The 10,597-nt window shown below is 47.6% G+C and overlaps 16 non-coding genes across 16 annotated transcripts; all 16 read left to right on the top strand.

Moving 5' to 3' along the window:
• Positions 1-35: 35 nt before the first annotated feature.
• Positions 36-154, top strand: LOC123109248 (5S ribosomal RNA). The gene has a single exon (XR_006452529.1). It is a non-coding gene; the product is annotated as a 5S ribosomal RNA (ribosomal RNA).
• A 365-nt stretch (positions 155-519) lies between these two features.
• LOC123108649 (5S ribosomal RNA) lies at positions 520-641 on the top strand. The gene has a single exon (XR_006451974.1). It is a non-coding gene; the product is annotated as a 5S ribosomal RNA (ribosomal RNA).
• A 365-nt stretch (positions 642-1,006) lies between these two features.
• On the top strand, positions 1,007-1,125 carry LOC123109667 (5S ribosomal RNA). Its single transcript, XR_006452907.1, has one exon. It is a non-coding gene; the product is annotated as a 5S ribosomal RNA (ribosomal RNA).
• Positions 1,126-1,488: 363 nt separating this feature from the next.
• On the top strand, positions 1,489-1,607 carry LOC123108656 (5S ribosomal RNA). The gene has a single exon (XR_006451982.1). It is a non-coding gene; the product is annotated as a 5S ribosomal RNA (ribosomal RNA).
• Positions 1,608-1,972: 365 nt separating this feature from the next.
• Positions 1,973-2,091, top strand: LOC123108679 (5S ribosomal RNA). The gene has a single exon (XR_006452004.1). It is a non-coding gene; the product is annotated as a 5S ribosomal RNA (ribosomal RNA).
• Positions 2,092-2,456: 365 nt separating this feature from the next.
• On the top strand, positions 2,457-2,575 carry LOC123108720 (5S ribosomal RNA). Its single transcript, XR_006452047.1, has one exon. It is a non-coding gene; the product is annotated as a 5S ribosomal RNA (ribosomal RNA).
• A 365-nt stretch (positions 2,576-2,940) lies between these two features.
• LOC123108648 (5S ribosomal RNA) lies at positions 2,941-3,062 on the top strand. Its single transcript, XR_006451973.1, has one exon. It is a non-coding gene; the product is annotated as a 5S ribosomal RNA (ribosomal RNA).
• A 365-nt stretch (positions 3,063-3,427) lies between these two features.
• Positions 3,428-3,546, top strand: LOC123108685 (5S ribosomal RNA). Its single transcript, XR_006452011.1, has one exon. It is a non-coding gene; the product is annotated as a 5S ribosomal RNA (ribosomal RNA).
• Positions 3,547-3,911: 365 nt separating this feature from the next.
• LOC123109562 (5S ribosomal RNA) lies at positions 3,912-4,030 on the top strand. Its single transcript, XR_006452792.1, has one exon. It is a non-coding gene; the product is annotated as a 5S ribosomal RNA (ribosomal RNA).
• Positions 4,031-4,395: 365 nt separating this feature from the next.
• On the top strand, positions 4,396-4,517 carry LOC123108738 (5S ribosomal RNA). Its single transcript, XR_006452064.1, has one exon. It is a non-coding gene; the product is annotated as a 5S ribosomal RNA (ribosomal RNA).
• Positions 4,518-4,882: 365 nt separating this feature from the next.
• Positions 4,883-5,001, top strand: LOC123108683 (5S ribosomal RNA). Its single transcript, XR_006452009.1, has one exon. It is a non-coding gene; the product is annotated as a 5S ribosomal RNA (ribosomal RNA).
• A 365-nt stretch (positions 5,002-5,366) lies between these two features.
• On the top strand, positions 5,367-5,485 carry LOC123109634 (5S ribosomal RNA). Its single transcript, XR_006452868.1, has one exon. It is a non-coding gene; the product is annotated as a 5S ribosomal RNA (ribosomal RNA).
• Positions 5,486-5,850: 365 nt separating this feature from the next.
• Positions 5,851-5,969, top strand: LOC123108708 (5S ribosomal RNA). Its single transcript, XR_006452035.1, has one exon. It is a non-coding gene; the product is annotated as a 5S ribosomal RNA (ribosomal RNA).
• A 365-nt stretch (positions 5,970-6,334) lies between these two features.
• On the top strand, positions 6,335-6,453 carry LOC123108653 (5S ribosomal RNA). Its single transcript, XR_006451979.1, has one exon. It is a non-coding gene; the product is annotated as a 5S ribosomal RNA (ribosomal RNA).
• A 365-nt stretch (positions 6,454-6,818) lies between these two features.
• Positions 6,819-6,940, top strand: LOC123108645 (5S ribosomal RNA). Its single transcript, XR_006451971.1, has one exon. It is a non-coding gene; the product is annotated as a 5S ribosomal RNA (ribosomal RNA).
• A 364-nt stretch (positions 6,941-7,304) lies between these two features.
• On the top strand, positions 7,305-7,423 carry LOC123109749 (5S ribosomal RNA). Its single transcript, XR_006452988.1, has one exon. It is a non-coding gene; the product is annotated as a 5S ribosomal RNA (ribosomal RNA).
• The last annotated feature ends 3,174 nt before the right edge of the window (positions 7,424-10,597 follow it).

The following is a 10,597-nucleotide window of genomic DNA, read 5'->3' as shown; positions in this document are numbered from 1 at the left end:
GGAAGCATAAGGGATGAAGCCGGGGGTAACATGTCGGATGCGATCATACCAGCACTAAAGCACCGGATCCCATCAGAACTCCGAAGTTAAGCGTGCTTGGGCGAGAGTAGTACTAGGATGGGTGACCTCTTGGGAAGTCCTCGTGTTGCATTCCCTTTTTTAATTATTTTTGTACGTACGTGAGGAACAGAATGCACGTGCGTGATATATATTAAGCCTGTCATCATATTTTTGACATTTGCGATATGTTTTAGCTCTGAGCTCATTAGTCACGCGTCTAGGGAGAGTTGGGGCGCGAAAAGCGCGTTCTGAAAGGGGTGTAAAATACGTGTTGCCGCGGTATAGAGGGAGGGGTGGAAATCGTGGTAAACTCGTCTTCGTAGTTGAGCGAGAGAGTAAGTAGTATAGGGCATTATCCATTAGTAGGCGACGGTTGTAATGATAGAAACAATGTACGGCCGTCTTTGTAGCGGACGTGGGAGTGGGAAGCATAAGGGATGAAGCCGGGGGTAACATGTCGGATGCGATCATACCAGCACTAAAGCACCGGATCCCATCAGAACTCCGAAAAAGTTAAGCGTGCTTGGGCGAGAGTAGTACTAGGATGGGTGACCTCCTGGGAAGTCCTCGTGTTGCATTCCCTTTTTTAATTATTTTTGTATGTACGTGAGGAACAGAACGCACGTGCGTGATATATATTAAGCCTGTCATCATATTTTTGACATTTGCGATATGTTTTAGCTCGGAGCTCATTAGTCACGCGTCTAGGGAGAGTTGGGGCGCGAAAAGCGCGTTTTGAAAGGGGTGTAAAATACGTGTTGCCGCGGTATAGAGGGAGGGGTGGAAATCGTGGTAAACTCGTCTTCGTAGTTAAGCGAGAGAGTAAGTAGTATAGGGCATTATCCATTAGTAGGCGACGGTTGTAATGGTAGTAAGAATATACGGCCGTCTTTGTAGCGGACGTGGGAGTGGGAAGCATAAGGGATGAAGCCGGGGGTAACATGTCGGATGCGATCATACCAGCACTAAAGCACCGGATCCCATCAAAACTCCGAAGTTAAGCGTGCTTGGGCGAGAGTAGTACTAGGATGGGTGACCTCCTGGGAAGTCCTCGTGTTGCATTCCCTTTTTTAATTATTTTTGTACGTACGTGAGGAACAGAACGCATGTGCGTGATATATTAAGCCTGTCATCATATTTTTGACATTTGCGATATGTTTTAGCTCGGAGCTCATTAGTCACGCGTCTAGGGAGAGTTGGGGCGCGAAAAGCGTGTTCTGAAAGGGGTGTAAAATACGTGTTGCCGCGGTATAGAGGGAGGGGTGGAAATCGTGGTAAACTCGTCTTCGTAGTTGAGCGAGAGAGTAAGTAGTATAGGGCATTATCCATTAGTAGGCGACGGTTGTAATGGTAGTAACAATGTACGGCCGTCTTTGTAGCGGACGTGAGAGTGGGAAGCATAAGGGATGAAGCCGGGGGTAACATGTCGGATGCGATCATACCAGCACTAAAGCACCGGATCCCATCAAAACTCCAAAGTTAAGCGTGCTTGGGCGAGAGTAGTACTAGGATGGGTGACCTCTTGGGAAGTCCTCGTGTTGCATTCCCTTTTTTAATTATTTTTGTACGTACGTGAGGAACAGAACGCACGTGCGTGATATATATTAAGCCTGTCATCATATTTTTGACATTTGCGATATGTTTTAGCTCGGAGCTCATTAGTCACGCGTCTAGGGAGAGTTGGGGCACGAAAAGCGCGTTCTGAAAGGGGTGTAAAATAGGTGTTGCTGCGGTATAGAGGGAGGGGTGGAAATCGTGGTAAACTCGTCTTCGTAGTTGAGCGAGAGAGTAAGTAGTATAGGGCATTATCCATTAGTAGGCGACGGTTGTAATGATAGTAAGAATGTACGGCCGTCTTTGTAGCGGACGTGGGAGTGGGAAGCATAAGGGATGAAGCCGGGGGTAACATGTCGGATGCGATCATACCAGCACTAAAGCACCGGATCCCATCAAAACTCCGAAGTTAAGCGTGCTTGGGCGAGAGTAGTACTAGGATGGGTGACCTCCTGGGAAGGCCTCGTGTTGCAATCCCTTTTTTAATTATTTTTGTAAGTACGTGAGGAACAGAACGCACGTGCGTGATATATATTAAGCCTGTCATCATATTTTTGACATTTGCGATATGTTTTAGCTCGGAGCTCATTAGTCACACGTCTAGGGAGAGTTGGGGGGCGAAAAGCGCGTTCTGAAAGGGGTGTAAAATACGTGTTGCCGCGGTATAGAGGGAGGGGTGGAAATCGTGGTAAACTCGTCTTCGTAGTTGAGCGAGAGAGTAAGTAGTATAGGGCATTATCCATTAGTAGGCGACGGTTGTAATGGTAGTAAGAATGTACAGCCGTCTTTGTAGCGGACGTGGGAGTTGGAAGCATAAGGGATGAAGCCGGGGGTAACATGTCGGATGCGATCATACCAGCACTAAAGCACCGGATCCCATCAGAACTCCGAAGTTAAGCGTGCTTGGGCGAGAGTAGTACTAGGATGGGTGACCTCCTGGGAAGTCCTCGTGTTGCATTCCCTTTTTTAATTATTTTTGTACGTACGTGAGGAACAGAACGCACGTGCGTGATATATATTAAGCCTGTCATCATATTTTTGACATTTGCGATATGTTTTAGCTCTGAACTCATTAGTCACGCGTCTAGGGAGAGTTGGGGCGCGAAAAGCGCGTTCTGAAAGGGGTGTAAAATACGTGTTGCCGCGGTATAGAGGGAGGGGTGGAAATCGTGGTAAACTCGTCTTCGTAGTTGAGCGAGAGAGTAAGTAGTATAGGGCATTATCCATTAGTAGGCGACGGTTGTAATGATAGTAACAATGTACGGCCGTCTTTGTAGCGGACGTGGGAGTGGGAAGCATAAGGGATGAAGCCGGGGGTAACATGTCGGATGCGATCATACCAGCACTAAAGCACCGGATCCCATCAGAACTCCGAAAAAGTTAAGCGTGCTTGGGCGAGAGTAGTACTAGGATGGGTGACCTCCTGGGAAGTCCTCGTGTTGCATTCCCTTTTTTAATTATTTTTGTACGTACGTGAGGAACAGAACGCACGTGCGTGATATATATTAAGCCTGTCATCATATTTTTGACATTTGCGATATGTTTTAGCTCGGAGCTCATTAGTCACGCGTCTAGGGAGAGTTGGGGCGCGAAAAGCGCGTTTTGAAAGGGGTGTAAAATACGTGTTGCCGCGGTATAGAGGGAGGGGTGGAAATCGTGGTAAACTCGTCTTCGTAGTTGAGCGAGAGAGTAAGTAGTATAGGGCATTATCCATTAGTAGGCGACGGTTGTAATGGTAGTAAGAATATACGGCCGTCTTTGTAGCGGACGTGGGAGTGGGAAGCATAAGGGATGAAGCCGGGGGTAACATGTCGGATGCGATCATACCAGCACTAAAGCATCGGATCCCATCAGAACTCCGAAGTTAAGCGTGCTTGGGCGCGAGTAGTACTAGGATGGGTGACCTCCTGGGAAGTCCTCATGTTGCATTCCCTTTTTTAATTATTTTTGTACGTACATGAGGAACAGAACGCACGTGCGTGATATATATTAAGCCTGTCATCATATTTTTGACATTTGCGATATGTTTTAGCTCGGAGCTCATTAGTCACGCGTCTAGGGAGAGTTGGGGCGCGAAAAGCTCGTTCTGAAAAGGGTGTAAAATACGTGTTGCTGCGGTATAGAGGGAGGGGTGGAAATCGTGGTAAACTCGTCTTCGTAGTTGAGCGAGAGAGTAAGTAGTATAGGGCATTATCCATTAGTAGGCGACAGTTGTAATGATAGTAAGAATGTACGGCCGTCTTTGTAGCGGACGTGGGAGTGGGAAGCATAAGGGATGAAGCCGGGGGTAACATGTCGGATGCGTTCATACCAGCACTAAAGCACCGGATCCCATTAGAACTCCGAAGTTAAGCGTGCTTGGGCGAGAGTAGTACTAGGATGGGTGACCTCCTGGGAAGTCCTCGTGTTGCATTCCCTTTTTTAATTATTTTTGTACGTACGTGAGGAACAGAACGCACGTGCGTGATATATATTAAGCCTGTCATCATATTTTTGACATTTGCGATATGTTTTAGCTCTGAGCTCATTAGTCACGCGTCTAGGGAGAGTTGGGGCGCGAAAAGCGCGTTCTGAAAGGGGTGTAAAATACGTGTTGCCGCGGTATAGAGGGAGGGGTGGAAATCGTGGTAAACTCGTCTTCGTAGTTGAGCGAGAGAGTAAGTAGTATAGGGCATTATCCATTAGTAGGCGACGGTTGTAATGATAGTAACAATGTACGGCCGTCTTTGTAGCGGACGTGGGAGTGGGAAGCATAAGGGATGAAGCCGGGGGTAACATGTCGGATGCGATCATACCAGCACTAAAGCACCGGATCCCATCAGAACTCCGAAAAAGTTAAGCGTGCTTGGGCGAGAGTAGTACTAGGATGGGTGCCCTCCTGGGAAGTCCTCGTGTTGCATTCCCTTTTTTAATTATTTTTGTACGTACGTGAGGAACAGAACGCATGTGCGTGATATATATTAAGCCTGTCATCATATTTTTGACATTTGCGATATGTTTTAGCTCGGAGCTCATTAGTCACGCGTCTAGGGAGAGTTGGGGCGCGAAAAGCGCGTTTTGAAAGGGGTTTAAAATACGTGTTGCCGCGGTATAGAGGGAGGGGTGGAAATCGTGGTAAACTCGTCTTCGTAGTTAAGCGAGAGAGTAAGTAGTATAGGGCATTATCCATTAGTAGGCGACGGTTGTAATGGTAGTAAGAATATACGGCCGTCTTTGTAGCGGACGTGGGAGTGGGAAGCATAAGGGATGAAGCCGGGGGTAACATGTCGGATGCGATCATACCAGCACTAAAGCATCGGATCCCATCAGAACTCCGAAGTTAAGCGTGCTTGGGCGCGAGTAGTACTAGGATGGGTGACCTCCTGGGAAGTCCTCATGTTGCATTCCCTTTTTTAATTATTTTTGTACGTACATGAGGAACAGAACGCACGTGCGTGATATATATTAAGCCTGTCATCATATTTTTGACATTTGCGATATGTTTTAGCTCGGAGCTCATTAGTCACGCGTCTAGGGAGAGTTGGGGCGCGAAAAGCGCGTTCTGAAAAGGGTGTAAAATACGTGTTGCTGCGGTATAGAGGGAGGGGTGGAAATCGTGGTAAACTCGTCTTCGTAGTTGAGCGAGAGAGTAAGTAGTATAGGGCATTATCCATTAGTAGGCGACGGTTGTAATGATAGTAAGAATGTACGGCCGTCTTTGTAGCGGACGTGGGAGTGGGAAGCATAAGGGATGAAGCCGGGGGTAACATGTTGGATGCGTTCATACCAGCACTAAAGCACCGGATCCCATTAGAACTCCGAAGTTAAGCGTGCTTGGGCGAGAGTAGTACTAGGATGGGTGACCTTCTGGGAAGTCCTCGTGTTGCATTCCCTTTTTTAATTATTTTTGTACGTACGTGAGGAACAGAACGCACGTGCGTGATATATATTAAGCCTGTCATCATATTTTTGACATTTGCGATATGTTTTAGCTCGGAGCTCATTAGTCACGCGTCTAGGGAGAGTTGGGGCGCGAAAAGCGCGTTCTGAAAAGGGTGTAAAATACGTGTTGCTGCGGTATAGAGGGAGGGGTGGAAATCGTGGTAAACTCGTCTTCGTAGTTGAGCGAGAGAGTAAGTAGTATAGGGCATTATCCATTAGTAGGCGACGGTTGTAATGATAGTAAGAATGTACGGCCGTCTTTGTAGCGGACGTGGGAGTGGGAAGCATAAGGGATGAAGCCGGGGGTAACATCTCGGATGCGATCATACCAGCACTAAAGCACCGGATCCCATCAGAACTCCGAAGTTAAGCGTGCTTGGGCGAGAGTAGTACTAGGATGGGTGACCTCCTGGGAAGTCCTCGTGTTGCATTCCCTTTTTTAATTATTTTTGTACGTACGTGAGGAACAGAACGCACGTGCGTGATATATATTAAGCCTGTCATCATATTTTTGACATTTGCGATATGTTTTAGCTCTGAGCTCATTAGTCACGCGTCTAGGGAGAGTTGGGGCGCGAAAAGCGCGTTCTGAAAGGGGTGTAAAATACGTGTTGCCGCGGTATAGAGGGAGGGGTGGAAATCGTGGTAAACTCGTCTTCGTAGTTGAGCGAGAGAGTAAGTAGTATAGGGCATTATCCATTAGTAGGCGACGGTTGTAATGATAGTAACAATGTACGGCCGTCTTTGTAGCGGACGTGGGAGTGGGAAGCATAAGGGATGAAGCCGGGGGTAACATGTCGGATGCGATCATACCAGCACTAAAGCACCGGATCCCATCAGAACTTCGAAGTTAAGCGTGCTTTGGCGAGAGTAGTACTAGGATGGGTGACCTCCTGGGAAGTCCTCGTGTTGCATTCCCTTTTTTAATTATTTTTGTACGTACGTGAGGAACAGAACGCACGTGCGTGATATATATTAAGCCTGTCATCATATTTTTGACATTTGTGATATGTTTTAGCTCTGAGCTCATTAGTCACGCGTCTAGGGAGAGTTGGGGCGCGAAAAGCGCGTTCTGAAAGGGGTGTAAAATACGTGTTGCCGCGGTATAGAGGGAGGGGTGGAAATCGTGGTAAACTCGTCTTCGTAGTTGAGCGAGAGAGTAAGTAGTATAGGGCATTATCCATTAGTAGGCGACGGTTGTAATGATAGTAACAATGTACGGCCGTCTTTGTAGCGGACGTGGGAGTGGGAAGCATAAGGGATGAAGCCGGGGGTAACATGTCGGATGCGATCATACCAGCACTAAAGCACCGGATCCCATCAGAACTCCGAAAAAGTTAAGCGTGCTTGGGCGAGAGTAGTACTAGGATGGGTGACCTCCTGGGAAGTCCTCGTGTTGCATTCCCTTTTTTAATTACTTTGTACGTACGTGAGGAACAGAACGCACGTGCGTGATATATATTAAGCCTGTCATCATATTTTTGACATTTGCGATATGTTTTAGCTCGGAGCTCATTAGTCACGCGTCTAGGGAGAGTTGGGGCGCGAAAAGCGCGTTCTGAAAGGGGTGTAAAATACGTGTTGCCGCGGTATAGAGGGAGGGGTGGAAATCGTGGTAAACTCGTCTTCGTAGTTAAGCGAGAGAGTAAGTAGTATAGGGCATTATCCATTAGTAGGCGATGGTTGTAATGGTAGTAAGAATATACGGCCGTCTTTGTAGCGGACGTGGGAGTGGGAAGCATAAGGGATGAAGCCGGGGGTAACATGTCGGATGCGATCATACCAGCACTAAAGCACCGGATCCCATCAGAACTCCGAAGTTAAGCGTGCTTGGGCGCGAGTAGTACTAGGATGGGTGACCTCCTGGGAAGTCCTCATGTTGCATTCCCTTTTTTAATTATTTTTGTACGTACGTGAGGAACAGAACGCACGTGCGTGATATATATTAAGCCTGTCATCATATTTTTGACATTTGCGATATGTTTTAGCTCGGAGCTCATTAGTCACGCGTCTAGGGAGAGTTGGGGCGCGAAAAGCGCGTTCTGAAAAGGGTGTAAAATACGTGTTGCTGCGGTATAGAGGGAGGGGTGGAAATCGTGGTAAACTCGTCTTCGTAGTTGAGCGAGAGAGGAAGTAGTATAGGGCATTATCCATTAGTAGGCGACGGTTGTAATGTCAGGACCCCGACTCGATGTCACATCGATCTAGCCAGTAACACTTCATATCACTTTGCGGCCTCACGCACGGTGTTCCCACGGGTGTCGCCTTACCTTTGCCCGGGACCGTTTGCGCCTTTTGGCTCACGTATATGATAGTGTCGCTAGCATCCATATGATAAAGAGCCCGGGCTGACATGACTAGTCATAAACCCAAAGTGGCACAGACTTACAGGGACAGGCATCCATGACCCAGCTTCGAACGTGTCGGTCATCAGCAAGTGGGTCCGGGCTGTAGCACTGGGCTAGCAGGACTCCGGTAAACCGGGCTGTAGCGGGCTAACAGGACTCCGGTACTCAAAGCGTGACATTTCCCCGAAGGGACAGACACAGGAACGAAGAAGGACACATGCCGGCCAGCCTAAGTGTTCCAGAGCAGTAGCAAGCTACCATGGCTCAGCGGTAACACTAGGAGACATTTCCCGGTAAGAGAGGCTACTAAAGATAAACAACTAGATAGTCAGATCCCACACATACCAAGCATTTCAATCACACACACAGTATGCTCGATATGTGCAAATACAACAAAGCATCACAACATGACTCTACGACACAAGTACTTTATTCATTAGGCTCCGAGGAGCGAGATATTACAAACATGGGTCTCATGACCCAACACTCAGAGCATACAAGTCAAAGCACAAGCGGAAGCTATCATGTCTGAGTACAGACATCTATAAATGAAAAAGGCTGAGAAGCCTGACTATCTATCAGATCCTGCCGGGGCACAAGATCGTAGCTGAGGTATCAAGCTAAACGTCGAAGTCCACGTGAAACTACTAGCGAGACCGAAGTCTCTCTGCAAAAACATAAAATAGGCAAACGTGAGTACAAATGTACCCAGCAAGACTTACATCAGACCTATCTACATATGCATCATTATCAACAAAGGGGTGGTGGGGTTTAACTGCAGCAAGCCAGCTTTGACTCGGTGGCTATCCTGAACTACGACTGCGAGTAACTTTTTGAGGTGGCGCACACGAGTCCACATATTCACCATATCAATACACCACTATGGATCCGCTCCCGTCTCCCTACGAGAACGCCATCCATAGCACTCACGCTTATCTTGCGTCTTTTAGAGTATCCACTTTCACTTGTCTATGAACTGATATAAGCAACCCAGAAGTCCTTTTCCGTGGACACGGCTATTCGAATAGATTAGGTTAACCCTGCAGGGGTGTACTTCTTCACACACGCTCTCACCACTTACCGCCGTTTACACGACATGTACTCGGCAACCTTCAAGCGGAAGCCCAACGTGGGTGTCGGCCACGGCCTACCTAAACACTCAAGTCTCTAGTCCAGGTTTATCGCCTATTCGGGTTCCATCCATGAGGAGATCCGGCCGGAGTTTCGCTCACAGCCCCAAACGATGTGTACAGGGTTCCGTGACACCAAACGGGCGCCCGATTTACCCGGCCACGTGCCTACCGCATCACAGCCCACCCCTACGGTCAGCGCTGCGCACGGCCTCCAGCATACTACAAACACCAGAAACTACTTGCAACTCCTGGACAGAGGACAAGGGTGATTAAGAAGCCGAGAGGGTCCATTGGTTTCGGGCCCAATGCGTGGTAGTAGCTGAATCATGGATCACAAACACAGAACTCAGTTCCTGAGGAAGGCTGCAATGAGACAACCCACCATGTACTCCTACATGGCCTCTCACCGCTACCTTTACCAAATCGTGTTCACACACTTAGCTCACACACAGTAGGACTTGTTCACACACCTCTGATTCATCCCCGATGAATCAGACCTGACTCAACTCTAAGCAGTAGCAGGCATGACAAACAAGCATGAATGAGTAGGCACATCAGGGCTCAAACAACTCCTACTCATGCTAGTGGGTTTCATCTAATTACTGTGGAATGACAGGTCATGCAGAGGATAAAGGGGTTCAGCTACCGCAGCAAGTAACAGTTGAATCGTTGTTGTCCTAATGCAGTAAAAGAGAGCAGGAGCGAGAGAGTAGGATTGTGTCGGAATGAACAAGGGGGTTTTGCTTGCCTGGCACTTCTGAAGATAACATTGAGTCTTCATCAGTGTCAACGATCACATCATCGGTATCACGTCTATCGAGAGGGGACAAATACCGGCAACACAGAAAGGAACACAATCAATGCAATGCACAATATGATGCATGATCATGACATGGCAAAATGAATGTGTTTGAGCTAATGCAACTAGCAACAGATTAAATGAAGTTGGTTTGAATATAAAATTCAAATTCAAACTCCATATGTGATTATTCAAATGCCATTCACTTTATTTGCCCTAAACAGTAGTGATAAGTTGTTCTAACATGCATGAAAATGGTACAGATGGATTCCTTGAATTTTTCTGATAATTTTTCATATATAAATTATTTAATTTGGAGTTACGGTTAATTTTCTATGAATTTTAGAAGTTTTAGTTATTTTCTGGAATTTTCTGATTATTTAGAATTAAAATAATTTCAGAAAATGAATTATGGCGTCAGCATGTCATCACCTTGACGTCAGCAGGTCAACAGGGCGCCTCCAGGTCAAACCTGACCAGTGGGGTCCACTGGTCAGTGACCCAGGGCTGTTTAGTGTCAATGGCAGGTGGGGCCGGGTCAAAGGCCACGTCAGCGTGGTCAAAGCTGACGCGTGGGGCCACTGCAATTAGATTAAACCTAATCTATTTTAGTTAGCCGGTTAGTTAGGCGGTGGGGCCCGGCTGTCAGTGGCTCTGGGGGTTAGTTAATGGGGTTATTAGCGCTAATGACGACGCCACGTCAGATACGCCGGCGATGAGTCGCCGGTGACCACAGAACACGGCGGGGCACGCCGGACTTGCGCTAGAGGCGTCAGTTTGGC

This window comes from Triticum aestivum, chromosome 5A, assembly GCF_018294505.1.
Source record: "Triticum aestivum cultivar Chinese Spring chromosome 5A, IWGSC CS RefSeq v2.1, whole genome shotgun sequence".
In the NCBI taxonomy this organism is placed as follows: Eukaryota; Viridiplantae; Streptophyta; class Magnoliopsida; order Poales; family Poaceae; genus Triticum; species Triticum aestivum.
This window is presented reverse-complemented; position numbering and strand designations above follow the sequence as displayed.